At 42.0% G+C, this 19798-nt stretch overlaps 1 protein-coding gene across 2 annotated transcripts in view; it reads right to left on the reverse strand.

The window, feature by feature from the left end:
* LBHD2 (LBH domain containing 2) overlaps window positions 1–19460 on the reverse strand; it is a 56534-nt gene extending 37074 nt beyond the window's left edge. Inside the window, exon 1 of one of the 2 annotated variants that reach the window (XM_075282559.1) lies at window positions 19163–19460. The gene's annotated coding sequence lies outside the window, so the exon portion shown is untranslated. Of the gene's footprint in view, window positions 1–18748; window positions 19097–19162 lie in introns of those variants that run through there. The other variant, XM_075282560.1, reaches the window with a different exon arrangement.
* Between the last annotated feature and the right edge of the window lie 338 nt (window positions 19461–19798).

Raw genomic sequence — 19798 nt, forward strand, 5'->3', positions numbered from 1 at the left:
GCTCTGGGGAGCAGGGACAGTTGGGGTTATTGTTCTGAGAAGATTGGGAATTTTGGGTGGAAGGAGGACAAGACTGTTGGGTAAGAGGAGGTAGAGGCTGACTGGCTGGTGGACAATGTGCTTTAAGCGTTATCCGACAGCCATTGCAAGACCTGTTCCTGGTTCTCGGGCCTACTAATCTTTGTACCATTCAGCCTAGTTAATGTGGAACTTTTGTGCAAAGCGCAGAACTTAGGGCCCGCCTGATGTTAAGGGACACACGCTGGTACAAGGCTCAACTCACCCTAAGTGCCAAAAACACTGCTGGTGCAAGGCTCTACTCATGCCAAGGGCCTCAATCTCTGCTGGTAGCTCAGCTTAAGGTCATGTAACTTTGTTTGGAAGGGCTCATGTTAAGGGCTAGAAAAGTGAATTTTGGAAGGTCTTACCACATCACACACACACACACACACACACACACACACACACACACACACACTCAAAATGACAGTTAAGGGTGAGGGCTTTTGGAATTCCCATTGCCTATTCCATTTGTGGTTGTCATGGGGAACGTGATTTAAAGGGGTGGTTGTTACTGTTTGTTGAGCTTAAATTGGGGTTTGTGTCCATCCATTTGGGGAGTAAAGAAGGTTTCCAGGTATTTTCCCACTTTGATAGAGGTTTTTTTGAATGTGGAAAGTGTGTAGTTGTTAGGCAGTGATGTTGGGGTAATAGAGGGTCTTTGGTGTGTTAGATGCCCCCAGGCATGCTTCCCCTGCTGTCCCAGTGTCATTCCAGAGGTGTTGGCATCATTTCCTGGGGTGTCATAGTGGACTTGGTGACCCTCCAGACACGGATTTGGGTTTCCCCCTTAACGAGTATCTGTTCCCCATAGACTATAATGGGGTTCGAAACCCGTTCGAACACACGAACATTGAGCGGCTGTTCGAATCGAATTTCGAACCTCGAACATTTTAGTGTTCGCTCATCTCTATTCCCTATATAAGATTCGCTTTTGCATACATCTTGTCATCAGCATACTAACAGGCATCTGATCCACTGTATTTTGTACGTTTATATATGTTCATACATAGATTGACTCATACCTATATAGAGAATATTTGTATTTTGTCTATGTCTTTATTCCTTGACGTTTTATCTACTTTGTATGTGTCCCTTTTTGTATTTACTTTTTGTTACTTTTTATACCTTATTTACTTACGTTGAGTGCTTCTCCCCATTTTTTGTCTGTTTTTGTCCTATTTCGGTTTTTGAAGCACAGCTTGATAATGGAGCCTTTACCTTTGTTGGATGACAGTTGCCTTTGAGTTTTTTTCCTAGTTCCATTTGTACCATGTTGTTGTTGCTTAGAGCATACATGTAGTATCTCCAATATCACCAATAAATGGAATGTGCAGGAAAAGGCAGGAGTCACAAATTTCTACACCCAACCACTGAGACCTACGCAAACCACGACCAAATCTCATACAAAGGAAAAAGCACTTTCTAAATGGCAGTGGCCCCCATGTTCTCTATCAAGTCCATAAAGAAAATAATTTATAGCAATGGTTATTACAGGTATCATTTACATGTTTATAGAAATATATCCCATCTCCCCTGAGAATTTTCTTCTTTTCACAAAATATATTTAGTTTTGATAACCTATCTTCTTAGAGAACTTCTATATTCTATAATAAATTTGGTTGCCCCTTTTTGAACACTCTCCAGCTCTCTGATATTTTTTTGGGACTTTTGCCCTAAACTTTCTAGCATACTCAAAAAACGATCACACCAGTGCTTAAAGGGGCTCTATCAGCAAAATAATGCTATATGAGCCCCACATATGCCTGAATAGCCTTTAAAAAGGCTATTCAGGCACCGCTAATCTTATTTTAACCCCCACCCCCGTTTTAAAATACCCTAAAAACGAATATGCAAATGATACTTACCCGTGTACGGTAGGCGGTCGTGCACTGTCCGATGTCATCTTTCTGTCACGCCTTCCTCTTCTTTCTTCTTCCAGTGACGCCCCCCCTTTCCTGGCTCTTCCCTGCCTTTATCTTTTGTTCTTCTGGCAGGTTTGGTTTAAATCCCACGCATGCGCAGTAGTACTCCCTCCGGAGCGCTCCTGCGCAAGCTCCGGAGCCATTTTTGTAGTAGTTCTAAGTTCCCCTTCGCAAACCTCTTCATTCTGGAAGAACAGAAGATGAAGGCGTGGAAGAGCCAGGACAGGAGGGCGTCACTGAAAGAAGAAAGAAGAGGAAGGATGACAGCAAGATGACGTCGGACAGTGCACAACCGCCCATCGTGACGGGGGTGGGGTTTAAAATAAGATTAGCGGTGCCTGAATAGCCTTTTTAAAGGCTATTCAGGCATATGTTTTGGCTCATACAGCATAATTTTGCTGATAGAGCCCCTTTAATAGAGAGGCAAAAGAATACTTTCTTCTCATGAAGAATCTAACAATTTGCAGCTCATCTGGCTAGTTGTTGCCCTTTAGGGATAAAATATTCAGTGTAGAATTTTTGTACAAACTGTATATATGAAGTCCCTGTAATAGTACTACAGAAAAATCATCACTTAAAGTCTTTAAATCATACTGACATGTCGTTCCCATACAATAACGCTATACAGTAAACTAATAGGGCTATATAGTAATAGTCCCTTACGGTGCCAAATAATAGTACAGTCATCACAGAACTCCATCCTACTATCAGTACTATACAGTCATATCCTTATAGAGTACCCAAATTATTCTAAGATACAGTCTCCACATAAAATTACCATGCAAAAATTGTGTCATAGGGTATACTAATAATACTCCTATAAGGTGCCATATCATGTAATAACAGTCTCATACAGCGCACTGTCTACTTGCACATTCCTTGACACTGATCATTTTAAGTCCACATTGCTGAACTACAATGCTAATTCAATGGAAAAACACATGTGGGTGTCTTTTAGCTTTGTAATAAAACCAATATCCTCCTTGTGTTCACATCCTAACAGATGATACGGTTATTCTGAGCAAAAATGTTGTTAATTGCAAAGAGCAGAGGAAAAGGAAGTCAGAGCAGATTGAATTATTCATTGCTCAGATCCTGGAAATTGGCTCCTTGTAACAATTAGATGATATAGGGAAAGTTTTATATTTGTGGACCATAAGATGACCAAATACGTCTTATAATAAAACAAAAATATACATGGTGTACTGCCGCTACTGGAGGTTATGTAGAGCAAATGGTGCTTATGGGGCAACTGGACATCTCAAGATATTGTTAGGATCAAGTCAATTTTTTAAGAGCCAAGTACATGGCACTGTTATGTGACTATAGCCGAACTCTCTGTTTTACCTGAGCTGGAGAAGGGTGAGGGTGGTGGAGAGTAGCTACTAGAATGTCTCCCTTGCAAAAAAAACACTGAGAAAACAGTAGATTCCACTACCAAAGACCACTTTCAGTATTTGGTCGATATTTTGCACGAGTATTTGAGCAAAAACCAAAAGAGGAAGTATAAGGAAAAGATATGCATTGTGTTTTGGCCCCACTCTTGGTTTTGGCTGTGTGAAAGTGGTATAACTCTCTCGCACACACTGGGAAGTAGCATGGGTGACATAGAAAGTACAGAACAGTATTGATGTGAAGAAAGCACTTTCACACAGTCAAGATTTTACAATATTGTAAGCCAAAAGGTTCCAGAACATGGAAGAGGTACCCATCTTTCCATTATACCTCTTCTCTTTAGGGTCCTGATTTTGGCTTACAAATACTGATGCAAAATACTGACCAAATTACTGACTTTGTGAAAGAGGCCTTAGATGGAGCAGCTTGCATCTTTACTTCTCTATTACTAGGCTCCATCTCTCTTCCTTCCCATAGCTATAGACTTAAGCGACTAGATAAAGAAAAAAGAGCATGGTATGACGCTACCCTCTCAGTTGGAAGTTAATGGATTATTCAGGCAAATACACAGCATTGCATTTCAGAGTATACAGTGGTTAAATTGGGCCGGAACTGAGTTCCGGCATAATTAAAAAATGTCTGTCAGCGTTCCAATATAAACTAAGAAATTGTCTGACCCGGAATGCGGAACATAAAAAACAATGTTACTTACGCCTCCTGGCTCCAGAAGGCTACACCCAATTGATGATATCCCAGACGTCACATGGGCCGGGGCTTGCGTCCTTATATGTCGTGACGCAAGCCCTTGCTCATGTGACGTCCCATACATCATTGAAAATGGACAACATCTGCAGGGAGTGCGCTGGAGCCAGGGAGAGGTAAGTAACAGTGTTTTTTATGTTTGTATCCTCCCCTGGGTCTCAGATACTCTGAGGTCTGAAAAGACCCAAGAGTATAATAATTGTTCATGGGTGTCCACAATGGGGCATCATAATGTGTGCAGGGGCCACTATGGGGCATAATAGTGTGTAGGGGCCACTATGGGGCATAATAGTGTGTGCAGAAATGCGGGGAGAGAGGGGTCGTTGGTCAGTCAGTCAGGGTCTTGGAAGGGGGGGAAGAGTTCCCACAAAAATGTTTCCGCAATTTAAGTACAGGGGGTATCAAGATCTTTTTGAAGTCAAATGATAGATGTAATTTGTTAAGTGTGTTGACAATCCATCTTGGTAATCTAAGGCTTCGTTCAGATTTGTGTTGAAGTCTCAATTACAGACTAAATCGCAATTTCCACTTGAAAATCATCGGAGGAAAAAGTTCTGCATGGAGGACTTTCCCTCTCCCAGTTTCAGTTCTACAAACCACACCAGTCAATGGGGTCCATCAGACTCCATGTGTTACCGCTACAGATGAGTGAGTAGTATTTGCCGGCGTTACGAGCGCTCCCATTGAAGTGAATGGGAAGTGTTCGGGAGCCATCCGTTGTGCTCGCGTGTACAGCTGTGAATGAGTATTTCTATAAGCCCGGCGTAACTCCATGTGCACGCAGCCTATAAGGTCCATGTGGCTGCTGTGAAACATATCTCTAAATTCTGTTAACAGTAGCTCGAGAAAGAAGGGTGCCCTTACAAACATGCAAAGAAAACAAAATATAAAAGTCGCCAATTACAAAGCGAAAACAGTAATGTAGGTTTCACTTGGGAGAGATTTATTAAACTATAACAATGAGAATTTTCTCACAGCAGCCAGTTACATTTGGGAAATGTCTTTATTTTATATCTTCACATATAGGTTCATATATAGTAGATGACTGGCAAACAACACATGCATTGCCATTTAACCCCTAATTGTACAAAAATATCAGACCCCCTTAAGCATCAGTATAACCATCATCATGAATAGCCAAATTGTCTGCCAATAGACATTTTTGTACAGAATTGGTTCTGTTCCCATCTTGAGGTGACGATTCATTTCCCTGCAGCTCACAAAAAATAAACTCTTCAAACACATCCCCCCACCCTAAAGAGCTGCGAGCAAAAATATTCTCCGGTAAAAGATGAATTCTGAATTTTTGTGGGATTTAATTTTGGCAAAGTGTAGACCGGTGAAAAACACATTCACACCCATAGAACAAACAGCGACCTATTTACAGGATGTGGCCAGCTTTCCCCGCTGTACATGAAATTATAATCTGTTTGCTAACTTTAGGAGGTTACTGTTTAACTGTTCAGATGCCAAATATAGTGGCGGCCATTTTTTGTGCATAAGAGTTGCAATTCATGAAACAAAAAATGTGTCCTTATGACAACTTTAAGGTATTTTTCATCCCCTACAATTTACAGTGAAAAGACCACTCATAGTAAAAAAAGATTTACATCATATCTGATGCTCAAAGTGCCCTCCCCCCCCCCTCCAATTTTCTGCTTTCCTCACAAAACAAAAATTTATCATCTATCTTTATGCCACGAATTTCTGGAAGTCATAGCAATATATAATACAATAGTACGGCAATAGAAAGCAGCATGGACCACAGTAAATAGTGGAGTGTGGGAACTGCACCAAATATGAAAGAAAGTAGACTTTATTATAACTTTGACAGTAATCCCTTTGATGACACAGGTAGTGTATTCCTTTAAACAGGAGCTTTCATGCCCTCATCAATGTGTGATATTATATATATTGATTTCATATGGTGTGTGCCCCGATGCTGGAGATGTACAGTATGTGGCGTTAATTTCATAACCGATATCTCCCCACTGACAGAAGGGTGAACTTTACAGCCTAGCGTCATTGCTGGGCTGTGAGGAATGCCCCACCCCGACTGTACTATAACACAGCCTTGTACTGTCAGAGGGGGCGTTTATCACAACTCAGCATACCACACATTGATGAGGACATAAAAGGTCTTCTTTAGATGTTCACTAACTTTCAATTTAATCCTATTTAATACAGCATATGATTCTAGACCAGAATGTAATACACTTTATTTAAAAATGTTGCAGTTTTCTACTTGGAAAAACCTGTGTAAAGTTGCTCCCAATAAGTGTTTCCCTTCTTCATAATTTGCTGTTCACTCCGTTACTAAGGATGTTCCGTCTATGGAAAGCAGCAGGCGTGGACAGAAAGTGGAGGGCAGGTCTCTCTTAACAGCCTCTTCATTTCTACACACAGCTTTCCCTGCCAGTACACTGTACAGGGAGGAATCTTCAACTTCTGTTGGCAAGTATAAGGAGAGTAGATCTACTTATGCCTAGCTGCTTGTATTACTGGTGATGGGATGATCGTGCTCAGATATCTCTTTTTCTGCAACAGTGATCTTTTTAGCTACATCATAACCTGGATTTGGAGTATCAGTTATTAGTTTGCTATTTTACAGCTAATTCTGGCAAGAATGAAAGAAGAATTGGTAATAATTGGTGAGATGATTGCTCTGTATTGTACATGTCCCTGTCTCAAAGAGAAATCAAAAAGGGCTGCAGCCAAAATGGAGCTATTAGCAGCAAAAGAACTGATAGGACACCACATACATTAATGCAGATTGCCAGCAAGACCTTGCATATATTTCAGCTTTTAAAAAGTCAGCGACAGCTACCCTTTATTCACTTTATTCTACTTTAATCAGTAAGAACTGATAGGTTTCAATGATCCAATGCTATATTAAATGCCTAATCTTTATGTTTACACTAAGGATTTCAGTCTGTGTATAGGCTACCTCTAAGATGTCGATGTATGCGGCTGCACCGTTAGATGAGAGGGCAGAGCTAGAGGCAGTAGGTGTAGGCAGGAGTTTTTTTTGCCCCCCACAATATATGGCACCACTTTTTTGACCCCCTTCCCTCCCAGTATGACTTCCTTTTTTTGGCCTCCCCACAGCATATGACCCCATAGTATATGATGCCCCTTTTTATGGTCCCCCAACAGTATATGGCCCCCTTTTTATGCCAATCTCATCCACTTTACTACTATATGGACATACCCTAATGTTTTATTCACATGGCAGTATCCCAGGAGTGGGTCTAAAACAGAAGCAAAGATCTGTACGTTATATGTTTTCTCCGTAAATTTCATTCCTAGTTTTGGCGTAAAAAAACATAAAAAAATACTGAGCAGAATGTATGTGAACATATCCTTAGGTCAGGTCAGAATAGAAATCATCACAGTAGGGGACAGCACGGTGGCTCAGTCGTTAGCACTGCAGCCTTGCAGTGCTGGAGTCCTGGGTTTGAATCCTTCCAAGGACAAGACATCTGCAACGAGTTTGTTTGTTCACATGGATTTCCTCCCATACTCCAAAGACATACTGATAGGGAAAAATGTACATTGTGAGCCCTATATGGAGCTCACAATCTACATTTAAAAAAAAAAAAAAAAAAATCATAACAGTGGGATATTCAACCTACAGTGATCTATATTAGCCGCCTCCCCAAACCCCAGGCTGCAATAATTATCTGTATTACTTCTAATCTCAGCGCTCCCTTTAGGTCACGTTTTTGGCACACTGACACCTATGCCGTCCCCATAGATTCAGTTGTAGGTGCGTTTCTTAGAACTATCCCCTTGCAAGACAGCTGATAACATAAGCTTTTTATGGGATTAATGTCAGGACTTAATTAATTACTTCATTAATTAATGTCTGTACTCCCTGCTGACGGTTTTCCTTTGGCAAACCTACACTTACATATTAGAGAACTGCATAAATAGCCTCTCTCTACCTTAATCTGACAAGGACAGGAGTGGGGAAATCCAGTTCTTTGCATCTTCTCTGCAGCTAGGCAGCATGTCCCGAGGACCTACTACAGCATACACAGCCATTGATATTCTGTGACTTGAAAGGCATAAATGACTGGCTGTTGTACAGATAGATTTTTTGTTCAAGGTAGCCAGCCCCCTTCATGTTTCCAGAACACTGGAATATCTTTCTTTTCCACTGCTGCACCTGTAGTGAGATGCGGCAAATTTATTAAGAGACACATGCCAGAAACCAAATCTATACAAACTACTAGGTGGTGTAGATTTCCAGTGTTATGTATGCCATTTTCTTTTTCTTTTTTTGGAGTATCGAGTAGTAAATGAGTCAGACTGTGAAGCTCCATCTTTACACCACCCACTTTTTTTTTACCAAAAAAAGTGCAAATTGTCACTGGGGAATGTAGTGTACCAGTTCTAGTGAACCTATTGTAGTATACTAGATTTTACGTACCCAGATCACTATTTCAAGGGGGGGAGGGGGGGTAATAGTAATATTTTGTGATACATAGTTTCCTAGCACTTTGGTCTTATTTTACTCCATTTATTCTAACAACTACCTTCACAGCATACATAAGCATGTGCAATTCCAGAGATCATCACAGAACAACGTCCATATCTGCAGCCTTAGTGCAGGGACAAGAGCATTTGTAGCTGGGACTGGGAGCTGAGGGATGAGATACGAGACTCATACATATGAAATAGCTGTGCTGACAAAGCACATGCCAAAGATAGGACAAAGCGTGGGGGAATGGGAAATATATGTCGCTTAGGGCACTGGAATCGGCCATTTCAAGTGCTGATACAACATTGGAGCAACTGATTGATACCTGCTGATACCATTACAGGGGAACCCGTCAGCAGGTTAGTTTGTATACAATGCATTGAAGTACAGCTCCACCTTTAAAAAAACTAACTCATAGGTTATAGATATAATCTACATAATAGTTTATATCTTTGAAAACACAATACATTATTATTTATCTTGTACTGATCCTGAGTTACAGCCAATATTATACTCCAGAGCTGCACTCTGCACTCTGCTGGTGGAGTCAGTTTGAGAAATGTTCTACAATAAGTATGCACAGCAGTTTGCACTAAAAAAATGCACCAAGATATGCATCTTTGTCTATGTTCTAATCTTTTTGCCTCTCTTTTCGATGACAAAGTTTGGCTAAAGTAGACAGCCCTTTTAATGTTTCCAGAACACTGGAAAACCTGGGTCCCACATAATGTAGGGATGACACTTTGCCCTACATAAGGCTCTCTTTATCAGCTTGTGCACTATTACTTTTGCCAATTATCTAACTAATATCAAATAAGTTTGCTATCCTCAGCAGCTACCTGCATGCTGTGCCCACTTTTTTTTATGAATTGCTGAGTGTCACTGGAGAAAGCAGATCACCAGTTCCTGCACACTCAGCTCTGCTGCATCAGAGATGCGCTGAACCCTGCTGCACACTCAGCTCTGCTGCATCAAAGATGCGCTGAACCCTGCTGCACACTCAGCTCTGCTGCATCTCAGCAGAGCTGAGTGTGCAGCAGGGTTCAGCGCACACTCAGCTCTGCTTCATCTCCGGTGTAGCAGTGCTGAGCGCATGGCCAGCACTGCTACATCTCGGCATAGGAATGCATTGACCAGCGTTGATTGGCCAAATGCCATACAGAGTACAGCATTCGGCCAATCAACGCTGGTTCTGCCGGAGGATGCAGAGTCTAAGATCGGTCCACAGCAGTCTCCATTCTGGTCCGATCTTAAACTCCGCCTCCTCACAGATGAGCCTCCGGCAGAACCAGCATTGATTGGCCAAATGCTGTAATCTGTATGGCATTCGGCCAAACAATGCTGGTTAATGTATTCCTATGGGAAAAAGTCAGCTTGCACATATCGCAAGCTGACAGGGATCCCAACGAGATAGAGCCCCATAGAGCTGGGTGAGTGACATTCCCACCTAAATAAAGGTAATTCCTAGCTAACCCTGCCTGTAGATCTGTCCCTGTCTCACAGTCACATAGTTCACAGTCTCATATGAACCGGATATTAAATCCACTGTTCGTATAAATTGGAGGTCACCTGAATTAGCCAGCCAATTACTTTTTCTGATTTTTTTTCGATGCCTCCGTTGTCTTAGTTCCTGTCCCACCTCCCCTGTACAGTTATTGGTGCAAAAAAAACACCAGGGAAGGTGGGAGGGGAATCAAATTTTTAGTGAGTTTGTCACCTGGCAGGGACAAACATGTCTCTCTATTTATGACCTAACAAGATACGCCAGAATTATTAATAGTTATTAAATCAGGTGCATCTGCCACCAGCAGAGAAATTAATTAAGACTGGTATAGGAAAAGTACAGAACACCAGTCTTAATGAATTCACCTGCACTGTAGACAAACATTGTATTATATCCTGTAATCCAATATAATACTGCAGAGCTGCACTCACTATTCTGCTGAGCTCATATATTACACTAGAGGTTTGCAGTCTGTTGTTTTGCTCCGAGCAGCAGTAGGAGATTATAATATAGGTAGTTTAGGTGGCTGCCCAGGGGCCCGCCAAATTTAATTTGGCCCAAAACAATTACCAAGGAGTATGCACTCATGTATACTGGCTCCTGAAACAGGTGTATGCAGGATCTGTTCAATGTCCTTAAAGTTCAAAGATCCTCAAGCCTCTGGAGTTCTGCACAGAGAAGACACAGAACATATAAGTAAACTGTGAGTGGGTGTGATTCTGTCTGTGAATGTGTAATTCAGCTGTGCACTATGACTATGACTTTCCTGAAGACAGACTCCCCTTAGAGAAGAGTCCCAGTAAGTTTTTTTTAAACACGTAAAGAAATGTAAAATAATAAACAGCATATACTCACCTGTATTTTCAGCTGGGGATTCAAAGAATAGTCTCTGTTCTAGTCCCTGGTATGTGTTCAATTTCTGCACGTACACGATGACCGCAGCCAGCACTGATGCTCTGATCAGTCACCGACTTGCTGACACACTCCTGTATAGCCCATAGGTCTGGAACATTGTGCATTTGAATGGAGACTTTCCATTGGATCCCCAGTAGAATGGACAGATGAGTATACACAGTTTGTTATTTTAGGCCTCCATATGTGTTTAAAAAATGTACTCGAAGACCCTTTTGTTGGCCTTCTGTTTCTTTTTTTCCTTTTGTGTCAGATGACTTTAGACTAGTTGTAGCCCCCAATCTTCATACAACCCAGGGTCTATGGTAGCCTTAAAGGGGTTGTCCATTTTAAGACCAATATTGAGAGACAAATATTATGGGTTGTATAATAAAAAGTTATACAATTCTCCAATATACTTTCTGTATCAATTCCTCACGGTTTTCTAGATCTCTGCTTGCTGTCATTCATTCTGTTACTTCTAGTGGATAAAACTCTGACCATGGTCATGTGATTTAGGGTCCATGGTCATGTGATGTACTCACAAGTGCACTGCTCGTTATAGTTACAGCACAGTAATCAGACATCTTCCTGGTAACGAGCTGTGCACCTGTGTACTCATCACATGACCATGGACTGTAAATCACATGACCATGGTCAGAGTTTTATCCACTAGAAGTAACAGAATGAATGAGAGCAAGCAAAGATCTAGAAAACAGTGAGGAATTTATACAGAAAGTATATTGGAAAATTGTATATCCTTTTATTGTACAAAAAATAACATTTGTTTCTCAATATCGGTCTGAAAGTGGCCAACCCCTTTAAAGGGATTGTACCATTAAAACACTTTTTTTTGTAGATAAGACGTCGGAATATCCTTTAGAAAGGCTACTCGTCTCTTATCTTTAGATGTGATCTCCACCGCGCCGTTCCTTAGAAATACCTGTTTTTACCGGTATGCAAATTAGTTCTCTCGCAGCGATGGGGGCGGGCCCCAGCGCTGGAAATGCGATGGGGGCGTCCCCACCACTGCTCGAAAACAGGCTCCAGCGACGCCTCTATCTTCTGCTGGATCCTCCCCTTCTTTCTTCGTCTTTCTTTGGCGTCACCTGCGACACCTGCGTAGTTGGCTCTGCCAGTGAGACACTAGTAGAGCCGACTGCACATGCGCACAATTGCAGCGTCAGAGCTATGGCCGCGGGCATGCTCAGTCGGATCTACTAGTGTCTCACTGGCAGAGCCAACTACGCAGGCGTCGCAGGTGAAGCCGAAGAAAGAAGGGGAGGATCCAGCAGAAGACAGAGGCGTCGCTGGATCCTGTTTTCGAGCAGTGATGGGGACGCCCCCATCGCATTTCCAGCGCTGGGGCCTGCCCCCATCGCTGCGAGAGAACCAATTTGCATACTGGTAAAAACCGGTATTTCTAAGGAACGGCCCGGCGGAGATCACATCTAAAGGTAAGAGACGAATAGCCTTTCTAAAGGCTATTCCGACGTCTTATCTACAAAAAAAAGTTTTTAATGGTAGAATCCCTTTAATCTTGTCAGTGGCTGAGAAGAACAGTCATTAAAACTGCCGGAATGACTGAAACAAAAGCAACACTTTCTGTTTGTATCTGTCAACTTAACAATGTTAAAATAAAAGAGAAGGTCCTTTCATTGGCTTTCTGGGGGATTTTTTCAAGAGAAAAAAAGAACAACATGTTGGACTTTTTTCTTTTCAAAAGAAAATGGAAAGCCTACGGAAGTATCTTTGTTGTCTATAAGGACAGATAAGTCATAAACAGTTCTGTTTGTATCTACCAATCTGGCAGCTTTAAAGAAGGACTCGAGTACATTTTTCCCCATTTGAAAATGAGCCTGTGTGTTGCGTAATGTTACTGAATGAATTATTGTGAGCTTAGATTTAGAGTTATATGCTCTCTCCGGAGCACTGACCTCCTTTGTTTTTCATTAATGTATACAATGTCTGGTGTGCACAGGAGGTCAAATTCACAATGCAGGTCAGTGCATGCAAGTGAGTCTCAAGTGATTAAAGTTCCTGAATGTATGTGCCATATCTTATGTGTTCCTATTGCTGTCTAGTAAAGTTTTAGTTCCAGTAATAAAGAGTGTCTAATAGTTTTTTTTGGCTCCACTGCCCTACACAACACTATCAGGAATGTTTGGGGGCATAACACATACATTACATATCCCATGGTGATCCTCAGTAACATCCTGCATTGGCCTAAGGCCCCATGGCACGATCTGCAGCGCTAAAGCGTTGCGGGAAAAAACGCGGAGGGAACGCATCGCGGTTCTTCCCACAGCGGTTGAGGCTGGGACTCCACAGGACAGAAACGCCGTGATTCGCCCTATTTGCCCGCGTCACAGGAAAAAATTGTGGCATTTTACAGTAACTGCAAAGTGGACGGGGTTCAAGTGAATCCCATGCCCACTTTGCGTTTAAAACTGCCATGTGGACACACTGCGATTTCCAAACATGACACGGGAAAGCCGTCAACATTTCCATAGATATAATTGTAACATAAAGTTCATGGAGGAAAACTGTGCGAACTTTCTGTTCAAATCGCTGTGGGAAGAACCATGATGCATTCCTGCCACATTTTTTCCCGCAGCGATCTACCGCTGCGGATCGTCCCGTGATGCCTTAGCCTAAAAATTGGTAAGCAGGGCTCAAAAAGAGAGAAGTGGTGGATCTTTTGCACAAAAAACTCCTATATGCCACGACTATCTCCAACTATGCCAATTTTCTGGCATAGGGGAAATAGTATTATATTCCAAGGTGCACTCTCTATTCTACTGGTGGAATTACTGTGTACATGCATTATATTACTTATCTGGATACTGAATTGTATCCTATATAGTAACAAGAGCTGCATTCACAATTCTGCTAGTTTTGGAAACAGTCATCAAGCATGTGATCAGATATGCCGCTAACAGCTTAACTGCGCGTCTATAACACAGGAGGTCAATTATATTTTCCTACATCAAAAGACTGTTCAGGCCTCGTGTAAAGATAAGAATTCCCAGAATGCAAATCTCCAAAGCAAACTCTGTGCAGACAGTGAACAAGAAGGAAATGCTAAGATATTACAGTTCAGGTATCCGCCTGCACTACTGAGAAAAATCTCAATTTGAGTTTTTTCCCTTACCAAACTTCAATAGTTGAGTGAAAGAGGAAAACCTCCCAATGAGTTTGTGGCCCAAGCAGGAGAGTAGCAGCCTTGCATACATTATCATTAGGCATATTGAAGACATATACAGTATACGTCCCTAGCCTGAATCCCTCTAGTTTCAATCCAGAAAAATGAGACAACTGCTTCAGGAAGATAAAATTCCTAGCTTGCTCTACTATACTACCGATATTCTGTGTATAAAAGAGACTGGGTGTGTCGACAATGAACTTTAACACATCTTGACAGCCCTTCTGCTTACTCCATTAGCACAGTGTGAGGCTATTGTCACACATAGCAAATTACAGCTAAAAAACAATGCTGGAGAACTAAAAACTCATCAGAAATGCATCAAGGGGAAAAAAAACACAGCAAAAGCAATTGTGTTTTGCACTGCTTTTATGTTGAGTTTTTATTTTTTGCCTCCTCTCCATATAACTCTTGACTGGTAAACAGTAGAGATGAGCGAGTACTCTTCGGATCAGCCGATCCGAACAGCACGCTCGCATAGAAATGAATGGACGTAGCTGGCACGCGGGGGATTAAGCGGCCGGCCGCCGTCAAAGCGGAAGTACCAGGTGCATCCATTCATTTCTATGGAGCGTGCTGTTCGGATCGGCTGATCCGAACAGTACTCGCTCATCTCTAGTAAACAGTGTTTTCACAGGTAAAACTAACATGATGTTTTTTTTCCCCCCACTGCATTGCCAAAAATGCTGCTTTTCCACAATGTGTGGCCTCAGACTAGTCCTTATTCACTAAAACATCAAAAAATGGCCATGTAACGGGTGTTTTTATAATAGTAGTCACACGGACATTGTTAAGACACTTTCGTTTCAATGTGTCTAGCAGAAAAAAGGAACCCATTGAAGTCAATGGGAGGCTTTTTTTCAGCACTGAAATTCCACACCAAATTCCTCACCATTTTCCTCCGTGTGACACCAAATAAATTCCTCACCATTTTCCTCTGTGTGAATGCACCCTATTAAGGGTACATTCACACGGAGGAAAATGGTGAGGAGTTTGGTGTGAAATTTTCCACACTGAAAACAAAGCCTCCCATTGATTTCAATGGGTTCTGCTAGCTTTTTTTTCCACTAGTGGAATTTTTCAGAGTGGAAAATTCCACACCAAATTCCTCACCATTTTCCTCCGTGTGAATGGACCCTAAGGGAGCCTTCACACGGAGTTACGCTGCGCTCATTCTGATTGTAAAAACACGTTCAGAATGAGCATGTAAAAAGCAGCTTCCATTGACTTGAATGGGAGCTGGCATACGTGCGCTCCCCATTAAAATCAATGGGAGGTTTTTTTTCCCTATTGCTTTCAATGTATTACGCAGAATGAGCGCAGTGTAACTCCGGGTGAAGGCTCCATTAGGGTAAGTTCACACGGCCTCAAAATCCTGACCAAAAAGACGGCTCCCGTTGAAATCAATGGGAGCTGCTCACGTCTTTTTTCCGGGAGCAGTTTATTCCGGCTCCCGGGAAAAGAAGCAAGATGCTCATTCTTCAGGCTGATTCGCCTTGCAATTTGGTCTGAAGACACTCCCTCCTCCCAACTAGGCCCATTCATTGGGCCTAATGCAGAGCAGAGTGCACAATTGGATGCCACTTCCTCCTCTATCACCTGTATTGGTTTGGTGTAGCCTATAAAAGGGGGATGACATAACAAATATACTCATTAGCATATAATATGCACTGTTATATCTTCCTCTTGTAGGCACATGTAGGCACCAGCTCAATGGGAGCAATGGTGGCCACATGTTGAACAATGATAGGGCACTTAAAATATGATTTTTCTGATTCCATTTAAGTGGGTACAAATGCCATTACGGGCTATACATTAGAGACTGTTATTAACAATGGCATATTTTATACCAATCTTCATGTCCCCTACGCTAAGCGGAGGCACATTCTCCAGAATGCTTGCACCTAGGTGAAAATCTACGTGAGCTCCTTGCAATTCTTTGCAGTCATATACGCACAAATGCTGATGAATGTGGACCGCACTATTTTTAGACACAATTGTCTTTAAATAGTCACAAATTACCAATTTGTGACCACTTAAAGGAAAAAACTGCCAGAAAAGAATTATGAATTCCCCCTGTGAATTATTTCAAGCCTCAGGTTCCGGACCAAAAAACCCTGTGTGAAAAACCCTAAGGGTGCATTCACACTGAGTAAACGCTAGCTTATTCTGAACGTAAAACACGTTCAGAATAAGCGGCGTCTAAAGCAGCTCCATTCATTTCTATGGGAGCGGGGATACGAGCGCTCCCCATAGAAATGAATGGGCTGCTTCTTTCACTCCGTGCAGTCCCATTGAAGTGAATGGGGAGTGCCGGCGTATACGGCAAGCTCTGCTCATGCCGGAGCGTACACGCCGGCACTCCCCATTCAATTCAATGGGACTGCACGGAGTGAAAGAAGCAGCCCATTCATTTCTATGGGGAGCGCTCGTATCCCCGCTCCCATAGAAATGAATGGAGCTGCTTTAGACGCCGCTTATTCTGAACGTGTTTTACGTTCAGAATAAGCTAGCGTTTACTCAGTGTGAATGCACCCTTAGAGTTGTCATCCAGGATGCAATGGTGATACATTTGTTATCCATAAGGTTCCAACACCCAAAGACCACACAGATCCCCTGTTCTAGCACAAAGCTACTAGTGGACAGAGGGCACATGCAGAGCCGCACTTCATCAAGTAATAGGAGCGGTGCAGTGGCCCTATCCACTGCATAGACATGGTTCTGAGGAATTTCAATGCCACTTACTTGAATAGGAGCAGTGCTGCACACGCAATTCCCTGCATGTGACCTTAGCCTTAGACAGGGCGCTAACAGTATAATACTGAGCACTATACAGAATTACTAAAAATATCTTCTGTATTGATTGAAATCTGTCAAGAGACCCAGCATATCAATCCAGTGATCTCATTGCGCCAAAGATTTCACTGGCATATTAACAAAAATTGTGATATGGCAAGTGAGGCCCCGATTCACTGGAGGAATTCACATTTAATTCAGGTCACCCTAACCTGTCTCTGCGGGGCTGGGTTGATAAACGGAGTTCTGGTGACTCCTTTGAAAAGCACAACATGTTTACCGGTATTTGCAATTCTTCGCTGCTTTATTACACTACCATATTACAAAGTATTTTGATAAATTATACCACCATGTTATACTACTATATTATACTGCAAAAGTATACTACTATACCATACCGCTATAGCAAATTGCTATATTATGCCAATGTTATACTACTTTATTACACTGTTACTAAAAAATCCTTTATACTATAATCTTATATTACACCTTTAAGTTATACTGCTATATTATAATATTATGGTAAACTATTACAATATGTTATTTCACACTATTATATTACACCGCAGAGTTATAGCACTGTATTGTACTTCAATGTTCTGCTATGTCACAGACTACTTGCTGTCTTTGCTGTGGCGCTTCGTGATCATTAGCAATGGCGGGATATGTAAACCATAAAAATCCTCGATTACACATCATGCAGTGCGGGGAATATCTACAGCATAAAACATTAATTCATGTACTGCCTAAATATTCTGTCTAAAGTCCTTACTGAACTGATACTTCAATTGCTATCTTTTTACATCCAACAATTCCAGCATATTCCTGCAGAGGGCTCTACAGACAAAACAGGCAACTGCGCCCCCTAGCTACATTACTGCTTACTGTAACATAGTCTTAAAGGGAACCTGTCGAATGGAAACTACTGTTCAATCTGTAGGCAACAGATCATAGGGCAGGAGGAGCTGAGCAGATTGATATATAGGTTTGTGGGGAAAGGATCAGTTTAACTTGTCATTTATCCATTGAAATATCTGATCTTTGCTATATCATCATGGAGGCAGTACCATCAGTGACTGACAGTATGGACTGTCATAGAAGCGAGGCTGTCAGTCACTGTTAGGACTGCCTTATTTGACTCCTCTCCATTGAAATAGCTGAGATTTTAACTGATAAAGTTACAGTGGATCTTTTCCCATAAAACTAACCATCAGTCTGCTCTATAACAGACAGCACTGTATTATTAATGTGTCAGGTTCCCTTTAAATACTATTATACATCTTAAGGATTGGTTTATGTGAGCTCTTATTAGGCAGGGGGCATACATTTGGCCCCCTATCTACAATATTGGGTGTTACAAGTTCCAGATGTTTTTTTCCCCCTCAACCTAAGTTGCAGTTTGGGACTATATTAGGGAAAAGTATATATATATATATATATATATATATATATATATATATATATATAATCTGTAACTAACATTTTCTAGCAAGATATATTTATTTTATCAAGACATTTCCTTCCTATTACCCACCCAACACTTTCCTGCAGAGGGCGCTAACAGGATTGACAACAGCGCCCCCCATGTGCCCGGCCGGGTACTGCAAGCTATTAGCCCTTATGACCATGCTATTAAATGTAGCCGTGCTATAGAACTGTCCCTTACTTCCAATTCAGTCATACAGCTGATATATAAAGCCCCAGAAACATAAACCATTCCTTACCTGATCACACACAGGTTTTATCCTTTAACCCTTCTCTTTCTGCAGAGAACTATACTCCTCAGCCTGGTGCAGGGAACGATCTTATCTGTGCAATTGTATCCCTGCCGATCTTTGCACCCCGAGCAAGGCAGATAGACCTGTAGGATCCAGCAGAGGCTGCGAGTTGTCTACAGAGCTCAGGCTGCAGCTTCAAGTCAAAGTTCTTTTTTTAATATATTTTTAACTCCCATTTCCTTCCTTCCTCTTGAAACTCAATTCGTGCAACATGAAGCCCTGAGAGATGAGCTGATAACTGGGCTCAGAGCTTTCACATCACAGGCTGGATGTGTATGATGGATGTAAGATAGCAATGCATGGGGTGGGGGTTGCTGGCATAAAATATGAGTGTGGAGGGGGGGGGGGCTCTGTGCTCACCTGGAGTAGGGGGATCCTGGAATTGCCTCCTTCCCTGGGTTAGTGCTGCTGCTGCTCTTGCGGCTTCTTGTGTAGATCAGTGTGCTCTGCGCTTTGCAGAGCTGGTAATACTGGGTCAAGGGTGGGAGAGAAATGACTGTGTGCAAGGCAGAGAGAGAGAGAGAGAGTGCTGGAGAGACAGAGAGAGAGAGGAAGAGACAGAGGGAGACCTTGATTGTGAGCAGCACAGAAGAGACAGACTGTGCAGAGCTGTGCTCAGGGCTGTGCACACTAGAGTACAGGCAGAGGGAGCTTGTCTACACAACAGGGCACCCACCACCAGCAGAGGAGGTGCCACACACTGACTGCACGACCATACTCAGGAGGGCACTGGGGATCGCTGGGAGCAACTGCTTATTTCAGCTTCTATAGAAAAATGTAGGAAGTATCAGACTGCAAATGTTAATTATTATTTCTATGTATTTTACACATTGTCATAATATCTGGCAGTAAATTCTAAAGAATAATAATATAAGAATAGAAAATAGAATAAATACATAATAATAATAAATATAAAGCCACATTCTCAGGCTTAGGTCACATCTGTGCGGAAGTGACTCCGGTTACAATGTTCGTCGAAAATCGGCGGATGAAAAA

The sequence above is a fragment of the Leptodactylus fuscus genome, chromosome 7 (genome assembly GCF_031893055.1).
Source record: "Leptodactylus fuscus isolate aLepFus1 chromosome 7, aLepFus1.hap2, whole genome shotgun sequence".
Taxonomy (NCBI): Eukaryota; Metazoa; Chordata; class Amphibia; order Anura; family Leptodactylidae; genus Leptodactylus; species Leptodactylus fuscus.